This window comes from Bufo gargarizans, chromosome 1 (genome assembly GCF_014858855.1).
Source record: "Bufo gargarizans isolate SCDJY-AF-19 chromosome 1, ASM1485885v1, whole genome shotgun sequence".
NCBI lineage: Eukaryota > Metazoa > Chordata > Amphibia > Anura > Bufonidae > Bufo > Bufo gargarizans.
The window spans coordinates 600,134,577-600,148,697 of NC_058080.1; positions in this window are offsets into that span (position 1 = coordinate 600,134,577).

Genomic DNA, 14,121 nt, shown 5'->3' on the forward strand with positions numbered 1-14,121 from the left:
GCCACCTACCTGGTCAACTGACCAATTTTCCGCCGAATGTCTATGGCATATACTTGTATGCAGGTTTACTTTTTGTTCTGTTGTCTTAATATGTTTTTTGTTTGTTTCTTACCCTATCCTCATTCCAAGGTACATGATCTCCTTCTTATTACAATGTGAGACACCCAGCGCCATTCCCAGTACTCCGGTCCACATCCAGGACCAGACTGCGGAGCCCCCAACTGTCAGTGTGCTCTCCTGGGGGACACATCAATGGCCCCAAGGTACCCTTACTCACACCTTCTGTAATGGCTGACCTCCTCATACAGTCCTGATGAAAAGTTTAAGACCACTTGAAAAATGGGAAAAAAACATATTTTACATTGTTGGATCTTAACAAGGTTCCAAGTAGAGCTTCAACATCCAACAAGAAGAAATGAGAGTGAGACAAAACATTTTTTGAGCATTCAATTAATTGAAATAATAATAATGATTAAACTAAAACAGGCTGTTTTTCAGCTGATCCAAATTTTAGGACCACATGCCTTTAAAAGGCCAAATCTGTGCAAAGATGTGGATTCGTTGTCATTTTCTGTCAGGTAGTCACACGTTGTGATGGCAAAGGCAAAAAAACTCTCCCTTTTTTAACGTGGTCGGGTTGTTGAACTGCATAAGCAGGGTCTCTCACAGCGCACCATTGCTGCTGAGGTGGGACGCAGTAAGACAGTCATTTGGATTTTCTTAAATGATCCTGAGGGTTATGGAACAAAAAAGTCAAGTGGAAGACTCCCAAAAATTTCACCAGCACTGAGCCGGAGGATCCAATTGGCTGTCCGTCAAGACACTGGATGATCCTCAACCCAAATTAAGGCCCTTACTAGTGCTGACTGCAGCCCCATAACCATCAGACGGCATCTGAGACTGAAGGGCTTCAAAAACAAAAAAAGTCCTCAAAGACCTCGTCTCCTTGAACACCACAGAACTGCTCGTTTGGACTTTGAGGACTAAGAGAGCACCAAACATGGGACATTCAAAGGTGGAAGAAAGTTTTATTCTCTGATGAGAATTTTTTTTACCTTGATAGTCCTGATGGTTTCAAATGTTACTGGCATGACAAGCAGATCCCACCTGAGATGTTTTCTACATGCCACAGTGGAGGGGGCACCATAATGGTCTGGGAAGCTTTTTCCTTCAGTGGAACAATGGAGCTTCAGGAAGTGCAGGGGTGTCAAACGGCCACTGGCTATGTCCAGATGTTGCAGAGAGCATTCCTCATGACTGAGTGCCCTCGTCTGTGTGGTAGCAACTGGGTTTTTCAACAGGACAACGCTACAGTGCACAATGCCTGCAGGACAAGGGACTTCTTCCAGGAGAATAACATCACTCTTTTGGCCCATCCTGCGTGTTCCCCTGATCTAAATCCAATTGAGAACCTTTGGGGATGGAAGGCAAGGGAAGTTTACAAAAATGGACAACAGTTCCAGAAAGTAGATGGCGTTCGTGCAGCCATCTTCACCACTTGGAGAAATGTTCCCACTCACCTCATGGAAACGCTTGCATCAAGCATGCCAAAACAAAATTTTTTTTATATTTAAATACTTTTAGTTTATTTTTCCCTTCATCATATATAAAAAGTTCAGAAACAAGACATAACATTAGGCAATAATACAGCAGGGCATAAACAATGCTAATTCCTGTATATACACATACATTTGTTACTCGCTTATCCTTAGACATCAGGAATATGTCCCTGTCCTGTTTCTTTCCTCATATCATGTACAAAACGAGGAAACAAAAGAAAAACAATATAACCCCTCCCCTTCCCCCCCCCCCATGGTTGTCTTGATGGATACCACAGGTTTTCATTCTCTCTTCCACATCCTCCATTTATTTATGGGTACCGACATATTCATATCTACATACCCTCCCACATAAGTTCTTCCATGCTTCGATGTTTGGTGGTGTGTCCGCCCCCCACTCCCTAGCCACTACTACCCGCGCCAGCATTAATCCTTTGGCCCATTTCCTTTCTATTTCTATATCGAGACCTATTTTCCTGATATATCCAAGCACCGCTGTAGCGATCTCCATTGGGACTGAGCACCCAGTTGATCTGGTCAGCTCCCGATAAACCTGAGACCAGTAATCCTGCATTAGGGGGCAGTGCCAGATCAAGTGGGTGAAATCCGCATTATCCATCCTGCACTTCCAGCATCTAGCATCCCTTGTTTTATACATCCTACTCAACACCCATGGGGTGATATAGGTACGATGGACAATAAAGAACTGTATCAGTCGGAAATTACTCGATACCGTACTTCTTTTTATACTTTTATAGATACATCTCCAATCTAGCGTGTTGGGGTCAACTTCTAGTGCCCATTTTTGTTCACTAATAAACTTTATCACTCCCCCTAAACCCCTTTTAATTATTTTATATATCTGTGATATTGATATTTTGGTCCCCTTATTGAGACAGCAAAATTCTACAAATTCTGAATATTTAGTGGTTAAGTACGATTTATTCTCAGTGCTGTCAAATGCGTGTTTTAACCGAAAATATCTAAAGCGTGTAAGGGTATCTAATTTTATACTAAGTCCTAATTCTTCTAGTGTCCTAAGCTTTCCTTTTATCTCAATCTGTGAAATAAACTTAATACCATTTTTTTCCCAAAATACATAATCCTCTAACTTCTGAAACTCGCCTAAGTTTATATTCCCCCATAGTGGGGTAATCTTTAGTGAGTAATTTATCCCCAATAATTTTTTAACATTCACCCATATCAAGTGCATCATATTACTAATAGGGCACTTCTTACCCTTTATTTTTAATATCCCGGCTTCCAAGATACTAAAAATATTATATTGGAGACCTACAAACTCGCCCACTAGGTACTGGCGTAATCTGTCATCCTCTATCATTAACCATTGTAGCTGGGATGCGTAATAGTAGCCTCTGAAGCAGGGCACGGACAAGCCACCATCTTCTTCATCAAGCCATAAGTATTTTTGTTTGAGCCTGACCCTTTTTTTCCCCCATATAAGATCATTTATCAATCCCTCCAATACATTGAAATGGTGGTCACCTATCCAGACAGGGCATGAGGATATTACATAGAGGACCTGCGGCAACAAAATCATTTTTATAATAGCTATACGGTCTACCTGTCTTATCAGTATTTTTTGCCAAATGCTTATTTTATTTTTAACCCTTTTAAGCAGAGGGGCAAGATTCAGTTCTGTATATTCCTGGATCCTCGCACTAATTTTGATTCCAAGGTATTCCAGTGCATCTGTGGGTTTCAATACTTTAACATTAAGATCCGTTCTCCTGGTTTCGTAGCCAATTGGGAGTAACACTGATTTCATCCAATTCACCCTGAAGCCGGAGATTTGACCAAATTGATTTACAGTTCGCATCAGGTATGGGACCGCCGACGCCCCCCCTTTCAAGAAAAACAGGACATCATCCGCGTATAGACACATTTTATCTGAGGCGCCCCTACTCCCAAATCCCCTGATGTTATCATCTGATCGTACCTTGCATGCTAACGGTTCGACAAAGATGGCAAACAGTAATGGTGAAAGGGGGCACCCCTGCCTGGTTCCCCTTTGCAACACCATCGATTCAGATATCTCTCCGTTGATTTTAATCCTTACTTTCGGGTGTTGGTACAGTAGTTGCACCCAGCCAATATAATTGTCCCCCAAATTTAGCTCACGCATTATGTTCCAGAGGTATGCCCACTCCACCCTGTCAAACGCTTTTTCTGCGTCCAATGACAGGAGGGAGTGGGCACCCTCCCCGCCCATCTGGATATTAAGGAGGGCCCGGCGGATATTCATTTGAGCCTGACGTTTCGGTATAAACCCCGATTGATCTGGATGTATTATCTTACCTATCACTTTTTTTAGGCGGTTTGCCAGCAATTTGGCACATATTTTATAGTCCGTGTTGAGAAGAGAGATGGGGCGATACGAATCCACCTTACTCTCGTCTTTCCCCTTTTTCCCTATCAGGGTTATTACAGCCTCTGACAGGGAGGCCGGAAGTTCACCCCCGTCCATAGATTCCTTAAGGACCCGCAGGAGTACTGGGAGGATAACCTCCCCGTATCTTCTATATATCTCGAAGGGGAGACCATCCGGCCCGGGGCTAGAGTTACCCTTTATTGATTTCAAGGTATCACGTAATTCCTCCTGTTCTATTGGACCATTCAAATACTCCCTATCCTCCTCGGAGAGAGTGGGGAGCGAGGCCCCCTCCAAAAAGAGTTTTATGTCTCCACCATCTCCCACTCCCTCCGAGGAGTAGAGGTCCCTGTAATATTTAACAAATTCCTGCTCAATTTCTCCAGGGCTGGATGTTATCACCCCGTCTCTCCTCTCAACTCGCTTGATTCTACCATCCCCCCTCTGATTCTGTACGATAGTGGAAAGCAGTCTACCTGGTTTCCCAGATTCCCTGAAATATCGGGCCCCCTCAAAAAACACTCTTTGTTGTGCCTTATTCTCCAGATAATTTTTTTGAGAGATTTTAGACTCTTCTAACTCCGCCATCGTCTCAGGTGAACTATTAGCCTGGAGTTTCTCCTCTAGTTTCTTTATTTTTTCGGCCAGCTCCCTCTCCTTTTTGGCGAATTCAGTTTTTAAGCCCTGAATTCTGCCAACGAGGATGCCCCGTAGGTATGCTTTAAATGCATCCCATACATAACCTATTTGTGCAGATCCAAGATTATTTTTCCAGTACTCCGCTATGTCGTCGCTAATACTTTCATCTTTATTTATCAGGTTTAGCCAATGTGGGTTTAGCCGGAACACTCTACCCTTTGGTTTAACTATTGTTTTAAATGTCAGGCAGATTGGGGAGTGGTCTGAAATACTATTCACCTCATACCTCATTTTCAATATCTGCTCTGCCAGTTCTGGGCTAGCTAATGCCATATCTATTCTTGACATGATTTTTCTCCCATAACCAAACCATGAGTACGCTCGCTTATCATCATACAGGTACCTCCATACATCAATTAACAGCAGTTCTTGTGATATTCTTTTGAGAAGTGTTGGTTGACTTATCCCATATTTATCATTTGGTATCACAGAGTATCTATCTAAGCAGCTATTCATAACGGAGTTAAAGTCTCCCATTACCAGTATGGGGCATTTTCCTCGGGACTCAGCAAACTCCACTAAGCTATTAATAACACATAGTGAAAATGGTGGGGGTATATAAACAAAGGCTAGAACACACCGTCTCCCATTCCACTGACAGTGGAGGAAAACATATCTGCCCCTATCATCGATCTTCTGATCTAGTGGGAGGTAGTCCACTTTGTGGTGGATATATACACTAACTCCACATGAGTAGGTAGAGAAACATGAATGATACTGGAACTTAGCCCATTTCCGAGTTAATAGGTATGTCTTATCCTTAGTGTTATGTGTCTCCGTTAGTCCCACAATTGCTGGGAGGTGTCTAGTAATTGTATCAAAAACCATAACCCTCTTAACCTTATCCCCCAGACCTCGTACATTCCATGTTAACATCCTACTCATGTGTGCCTTCCACCTGTGTTTTCCTTCTTATCTTCCTTAGTAATCCTATCAAGACAACCATCCCTCCCATAACCCCTCCTCCTACCCCCCCACCCCTACCCCCTCCCTCCCCCCCCTGCTGGTTGGCGAAATGAAACATTTCCCCCTCCTCTTACTCTGCGCCCCCTTCTCTCCCCCCCCACACCCCCCTCACCCACTCCGCTGGCCATCTCATGATCCTATTCCCTTGGAATCCATCCATTCAACGGCCTCCTCTGGTGATCCAAAAAAACTAACTTGATCATGATATATTACGCGTAACTTAGTTGGGTATATCAGGGAATATTGTAACTGGGCGGCTGCTAACCTCCTCTTTACTTCTCTAAATTCACGTCTCTTTTCCTGCGTTGCTCTGGAGTAATCTGGGTATATTTCTATATTATGGCCATTGTACTCTATTATCTGCATCTTCCTTTTTGCCCTCATTATTACGTCTCTATCTCTGGAACTTAAGATTTTAACTAAAATGGCCCTGGGGGGGCTCCCTTTTAGCGGTGGTCTTCCCGGGATTCTATGCGCTCTATCAACTAGAAACCATTTGGAGAGGGTACTTTTATCAAAACTATCCTCCAGCCACTGCTGGATAAACCCGGTTGTATCTTCTCCTTCCACCCCCTCCGGAAATCCCACTAATCTCATATTTGATCTCCGAGATCTATCCTCTATTGAGGTAACTCTCTCTAGCAGGATTTTCTTTTCACCTTCTAAAACTTCTACTCTTTTTTTTGTCCCGTCAATATCTCTCCTCATCCCTCCTGAGGATATCTGCAGCTCCTTAACCTTTTCCCTCACCTTATTCATCTCTTCCTTAATCAAGGAGAGGTCAGCCTGAGCGGAAGCGATCTTAGTGGTCAGATCCTCTAAACTTTGATTTGACTGTTGTACCGCCCCTAGAATTTCTCCCAGTTTTTTATCAACTGAATTTATTCTTTCCTCCATCCCTTCTCCATACCTTATCCTGCTCTCAGCCCCAGGGCCTTCGTCTGGAACAGATGGATCACCTCCCTCTTTCTGGGCCTCCTTATTCCCCCGTAATGCACTCCTACTTTTTGGGTTTGGGGGGGATTTAAGATATTTTTCTAGGCCAGTTACTGTACTGCTCCCTTTTCCCCCACTCGGTGAGGAGGTTCCCACCGATTTTCTGCTGTAATTTTTTGGAGGCATCTTTTCCTCTCCTCCCCTCCCTATCCTCTTCCTATTACAACCTCCCACACACAAAAAGGGGGAAAAGGAACAATCATGAACCACACAAAAAAGCCACGCAGACAAAAAAAGAAAAAATTTCAGATAGCTGCCATGCCGTCAAACGGAAATATGGACAATAAAGGAAAAAAAAAACAAAACCAAAAAAATATCCCCTCGACGGAGTCCAGAATGTCAGCCAATAATCACAGTTCTATTTACCAGGCTGTATCCAGAGAAAGAGGAGGAAAAAAAAAAAAAAAAAAAAAATATTCTGTTTTATTCTTCCTGCCAAACAGCGAATGATATCCGGCGGCTGGATACAAGCAATTTCCAGGAGAAGGGAGGACATAAACAAAAGGAGATCCGAGGGTCAAGTCATAAGATATGATTATCCTACCACTTATACTGTTATACCGTCAGGTGCGCCGCACAGCGGTACATATTGTGTCAGTAGTCTCCCAGGTCGCCTGCTGTTCAAGACACTTAAGGGGGGCAAAATTCCGTTTTCTGAGCGGGCACCAGTCCTGCCAGGAGTACCTGGCACCTTAGGACAGTTTGCGAACCTCCATATAATTCCAGGTGTATACCCACTCGCCGGCCCACCCGAAACAGCCGTGTGCCGGGTCAGCAGGGTAATTTTAGCGATATGCTGCACCCCCGATTTTCAGCACAACGCTGCGGTATACAGCCTATTTGTGGTATACAGCCAATTATCCCAAGTTCTCCCGGCAATTGTTACGGCAGAGAAGAAAGGGGGATAACACCCATCATCACACTGCCTTGTTCCCCTTCTTGTGTCTTCAGCCTCACCCCTCCAACAAACCGCTGGGAGACCAACCAAGCGCCACGGCATACAGAGCTGTCTCTCAGCGATGCTTAGCAATGCTTAGCTCTCTGCATAGGCTCCAATACGTCACTTCCGCATTCCCACAGGGTTACACAGTTACAATGTTGCCAGGCTACTTCACCATACTTCAGTACACGGGTCTGTTCCTGCGGTCACGATCCTCCGAAGTGCCAAGCGCTATCTCCCCTGCATCCCGCAGGTTGATTCGACGGATCACCGGCAAGGTCATGTGGATCATTCAGCGGCATCCCCGTTCCATGCGTGCGCCTTCCATAGAGAGCCACCCGCCGAGGCACCGGCAGCCTGCAGGCGGGAGGAGGGAGGGGGGAGGAGAAAGCGCGGCACGTCCTCACGTCATGCCGCTACGGCCTCGAGGCAAAACAAATTTTTGAAGTGATCAACAATAACGGTGGAGCTACTCATTACTGAGTTCATGTTTGAAAGTTGGATTTCTGTTTTAGGGGGGTTTAGTTTTTTTTTTTTTAGGTGTGGTCCTAAACTTTTGATCAGCTGAAAAACAGCCTGTTTCAGTTTATTCGTTGTTTTCATTAAATCGAATGCTCAAAAAATGATTTGTCTCACTACCATTTCTTCTTGTTGCATGTTGAAGCTCTACTTGGAACCTTGTTAAGATCCAGCCATGCTAAATATGATTTTTTGCCATTTTTCAAGTGGTCTTAAACTTTTGATCAGGACTGTATAATGTAAAGGGCTTCCATTCTCCTTCAAAACTGAGCCAAATTTTTACTGTCCTGAGGAAAGCCGGGCCCGGAGTTGTGTTGCTCCAGGAGAAGCACTTTCGTTTCAACCACTACCCAAACTTGAAATTCTCCCATTACTCCCATTGGTATCACTTTGGGGGAAGTACCTCAGCCTCAGATGGAGTCAGTATAGGGTTCCAGAGGAAAATCCCCTTTATATATGTAGATCACACTCAAGATCCCGATGGAAGATTCATCCTAGTCAAAGGTACCATAGGCCCACAAACCTATACCTTCATAAACCTATATGCCCCCAACTCTAACCAATCCCAATGGTTTTCAAATATTCACCCACTCATTGACTCCTTCAAGGAAGGGATAGTGATCCTGGGGGGAGATTTGAACATCGAGTTGAATCCGCAAGTAGATACATCATACCATAGATCATCCCAATCCCACAAGTCCCTTAAAGCCATACGTGACAGTTTTTGGAACTTACATTTGATTGACGTGTGGCAGACATGTCATCCCAACACGTTAGATTATACATTTTACTCCCCGATGCATGGTACCTATCATCGCCTAGACTATCTGTTTATCTCCAAAGAACATTAACACCTTTGTAGAAAGGCCTCAATAGGCTCCATGTACCTCTCTGACCATTCCCCAATTTTCCTTTCAGTGTTGGCCCCAAACGGTAACCCCACATGCTACAACTGGCGACTCAATGATTCCCTATTGGGACATCAAACCACGCTTGATTTAGTAACCAAGCACATTAAGGAATATTTTTCCCTGAACGAGCGCCCTGATCTCTCTGCCAACACCCCGTGGGACACACACAAACCCTACATTAGAGGCAAATTCATCAATATTGGATCACACCAAAAAAGGTTGAGGGAGAAAGCGATAGACGAGACCCTTAAAGGGGTTTTCTCAACACGCAGTTTTATACTTACCTGCTCCCGGCGCTCCGTCCACTTCCTGGTTTCGGCACTCAGCAGGGGGCGGGCTCCATCTTGATTGATGTCTTCTCCCGGCCGGGCCGCGCGCTGTACTGAACGCGCACGCCGAGTCCGCACATGCGCCCTGGTGACTTCTTCCTGGCCAGTATAGTATACTTGCCAGGAAGAAGTCACCAGGGTGCATGCGCGGATTCGGCGTGCGCGTTCAGTACAGCACGCAGCCGGCCGGGAGAAGAAAATAAGTCGTCTGCGCACACGCGGCCACCAGGATTCCTGAGAAGAGCGGTGGCCGTAACCAGGGGAGACGGAAGCTAACAGTCAGGTAAGTATAGGTTTATTTTTTTCTATGGGGTAGGGATTTGTTAATGAAATATATTTAGAAAAATGATCACTGTTAAATCATTAACAGATTTAACAGTGATCATTAAGATGATAATACCCCTTTAAGAACATTCAACGACTTGAGTCCTTCCATAAAAAGAACCCTACTGACTCCCATCTACAGGAACTATCGAATCTTAGAGCAGAACTTTAGGCCCTTTTGCTAGCTAAAGCTGCCAAATACTATATAAACTCCCAACACAAATTTTTCACCCATGGCGATAAAGCAACCAAATTCCTAATGCGCAGAATAAAGGGGAGGAGAGCTGCAAACTATATACATCAGCTGACCTCACCTGAAGGTAAACCAGTTTTCTCTGCCATCCGGATTGCCGCTCAATTCCGATCCTTTTATGAAAACCTCTACAACCTCCCCCCCAACACAACTCCAGAAACTTGTGCTCACATTATGTCAGCCTTCATAGACTCCTCCAATATCCCTTCCCTCTCCCTATGCCCAAAAGATAAATTTGGAAACCCCCTTCACCCTAGCCGAACTCACCAAAGCCTTACGCCAAATGCCACAAGGGAAGAGCCCAGGCCCAGATGGCCTCCCGGTCTCATATTATAAAACCTTCCATGAACTCCTCCTCCCTTACCTTCTTAAAGTCTGCAACCTTGCTCTCCGAGGAGTCCCGCTGTCTAGAGACATGACAGCTGCCCATATCATGCTCATCCCTAAAGAGGGGAAAGATACCAAACAATGCTCCAATTGCAGACCCATATCCCTCCTAAATATAGACCTCAAACTCTTGGCCAAAATGTTGGCTAACAGGCTAGCTAAACTTCTCCCCCCACCTTGTTCATGGGGATCAGGTTGGCTTTATCTGCAACAGAGAGGGCAAAGACAACACATCTAGAGTGATCAATGCACTATGTCACGCTCGTCATATTTCCTCCCCTCTGCTTCTTCTCATTACGGATGCTGAGAAAGCATTCGGCAGGGTTAACTGGACATATCTGAAACAAGTCTTTCTGAGGTTTGGCCTCCCTGATCCCTTTGTGCAAGCCACCTTTGCTATGTATGCACAGGCAACAGCCCTGATTCTGGTCAACGGGAATCTTTCCTCTCCGTTTGCCATACCCCTCTCTCCACTCCTATTCATCCTAGCCCTGGAACCACTTTTGTCTACTATAAGGAGGGATCAGAGGATTGAAGGTCTATATTTGGGAGGCAGGGAACGAAAAATTGCAGCCTTTTCTGATGACGTTATGATGATGACTGTGAACCCGACAGACTCTTTGCCCTGCATTCAGGCCCACCTTAACCTCTACAGCACAGTTTCAGACTTTAAGATCAATGCCAGCAAATCTCTAGTCCTATGTTCGGGAATCTCCCTCTCCACCAAGCAACAATTAATGTAGAACTCACCCTTCAACTGGTCCTCCCCCACCATCACCTACTTAGGAGTTAAAATTAGCCCCAAGATCTCTTCTCACTAAACTACATCCCACTAAGATCCACAATTTTTGACGCCATAGACAAACTTGCCCAATCCAACCCTACGCTCTCTTGGTTTGGCTGCAAGAACCTGTTTTCATCCCTAATCCTACCCCGCCTCACTTACTTACAGCAAGTTCTCCCCATCCTCATACCCAAGCATTACTATGTCTCACTACAAAAAAAGTTCAGATCCTTTGTTTGGAATGGGGAGAAAGCGAGACTTTCATTCTCCCTCCTCACAAAGTCTCGACAAGCTGGAGGCATAGGTCTTCCGAACCCAGAACTATATGGCAAGGCTATACTCCTCTCCCGAGCAGTATCCTGGCTATGCCCTTCCCCGCAATGCGCCGCAGTAGAAATTGAACTTGACATACTAAACAAACCCGCCAGGGCACTCTTGCTGGGTCACCAAAACGCCCCGCCTGGCCCGCTGACCCACTACCCAATTATCAAAGCCACCTTAGAGGCTTGGAACTGGTTTTCCATGTCTCCTTGTTCCATCCCCTTCCCCTCTCCACTTTTAACAGTAAAAGATGTATTAGGCACGGCTCCCCTTACTTTGAGAGCGTCAGCTTCTCAGGGGCTAAAATCCTCATTAATCCTTTAATATCGCTGACAAGCCCTACATGGGACATGATGGATTTGGAAGTCATGAATACCCTACTCAATCCTCACCCATGTGATCTATTCTCAATTTCATACCTTATGTCCTACATAAGGCAACATGTCCACATGGGTGACCTCCATCGCCCCCTAGTCTGGCTCGAGTCAATAATATCCCAACCTACACCCCCTAGAAAACGTATCTCACGACTTTATAGCAGATTACGTCTCCCCCCTATTCTAGCCAAGCCATCATTCATAGAACAATGGGAACTAGACTTGGATATCACAATTCCTTTTGTCTCCCTTCATAAACTTCTTGAATCCCCCCATAGGGCCTCTCGCTGTGTCCGAATCCAAGAGAACGGATACAAAATCCTCACTTGATGGTACAATACACCAGACAAGACATCACTCTTCTCTGAGACCGCTTCGGACACATGCTGGAGGTGCCTTCGGGAGAAAGGGACCTTCCTCCACATCTTGTGGTCCTGTCCTTTAATTTCCAAATGGTGGTCCGAGATATTCTCTCTTGCCAACAAGGTTTGCCACACATCCATCCAACCATCCCCACAATTAGCCCTATTGTCTCTCACCCCTGAAAATGGTCATGCACACCTACCCTACATCTTCACACAGATGCTGATAGCAGCTCGTCTCTTGCTTCCTAGATTCTGGCTTCAAACCCCAACCCCCTCTATGGAACAATGGCTTTAGAAAATAGACCAACTACATAGATCTGAGGAACTGTCCTCATGGGAAACCCACACACATGTTGCATTCCTTAAAAATGGCTTCTCTGGTCAAACTATAGATGCCCCTAAAAACCCCATCTAGTCTACATATGGCGCGAGACAGATATCTGACAAATGATAGTCCAGATTGGTTCCATCATTAAAACACCATACCCTGGCCTCTCCCGGTCTATATCAATAAGTAGAGCAAGTGATCCTCACTTTACTCCTCTACTCGTTTGTATCCAGCAATAAACATATTAGGCTGCTCTTCAACTCTTATGTTATTATGTACCTCCTATACATTGCATTTTCTCAATAATGTTACCCCTGGATGTCTTATTCATTTATTTATTCTTTTTGTGCCCACTATGAATTTGTCATTTACTCAGCGTGTACTCACAATATACCTTTTAGAGTATTAGCTGGGCTTGCGCGCCTGTACCTTGGTATCCTGTTACCTCCTTTGTTTCTAATAAAAATAGTAATAAAAATAAAATAAAAAATAAAATAAAAATTTGCTCATCTCTAATGGTGATCTGTACTTTTCATTCATACCATTTGGGTGTGTAAGACTTTTATAAGACTTTTATTTTAAAAAAATTGCATGTGGCATTTGCTCTATATTTTGCTTTTTGTGAGGTAAGGTTTAAAAAAATGGCTGTTCTGGCACCTTTTTTATTTTCAAGTTTTTATAATGTTCACCTGACAGGTTAGATCATGTGCTATTTTTATATATAAGATTGATACGGACACAAAAGTATCAAATATGACTACTTCCGTTTTACAATATACAATTTTTGAGGAAAAAAATCATGTCTCCATTTTCTGAAAGCCATATTTTTTTTTATTTTTCTGCCGATCGTCTTGTGTAGGGGCTTGATTTTTTTGCGGGAAGTGTTGACGTTTGCATTGGTACCATTTTTGGGTACATATGATTTTTTGATCATTCAGTATTACACTTTTTGGGGTAAGGTGACCAAAGAAAATGTTTGTTTTGGCACAGGTTTTATTTTTCAATTTTTTTTATACCATTCACCTTAGGCCTCTTTCACACGACAGTATGGGTTTTCAGTATTTTGCGGTCTGGTTTTCACGGATCCGTTGTTCCGTTTTTTTGTTTCCGCTGTGTTTCCGTTTCTGTTGCATTTTTCCGTTTCTTTTTCTGTTCTGTTTTTCCGTAAGGCATATACAGTTATTACATAGAAAAAATTGGTCTGTGCATAACATTTTCAATAGATGGTTCCGCAAAAACGGAATGCATCCGGAAGACATACGGATGCATTTTCGTTTGTGTTCCGCTTTTTTTTGCTGACCCATTGACTTGAATGGAGCCATGGAACGTGATTTGCGGGCAATAATAGGACATCTTCTATCCTCTAACGGAATGGAAAAACGAAAATACGGAAATGGAATGCATACGGAGTACATTCCATTTTTGTTGCGGAACCATTGAAATGAATGGTTCCGTATATGGAACGCAAGAAACGGCCCGTAAACGTAAAGATAAAATGGTTGTGTGAAAGATGCCTTAGGGGATAAATCATGTGATATTTTTATAGAGGAGGTCGTTACTTATCCAAGCCATTCTGAGATTGTTTTCTTGTGACATATTGTACTTCATGATAGTGGTAGATTTGAGTCTATATATTTCTTTGTTATTTATAAAAAAATAAATATATTTACT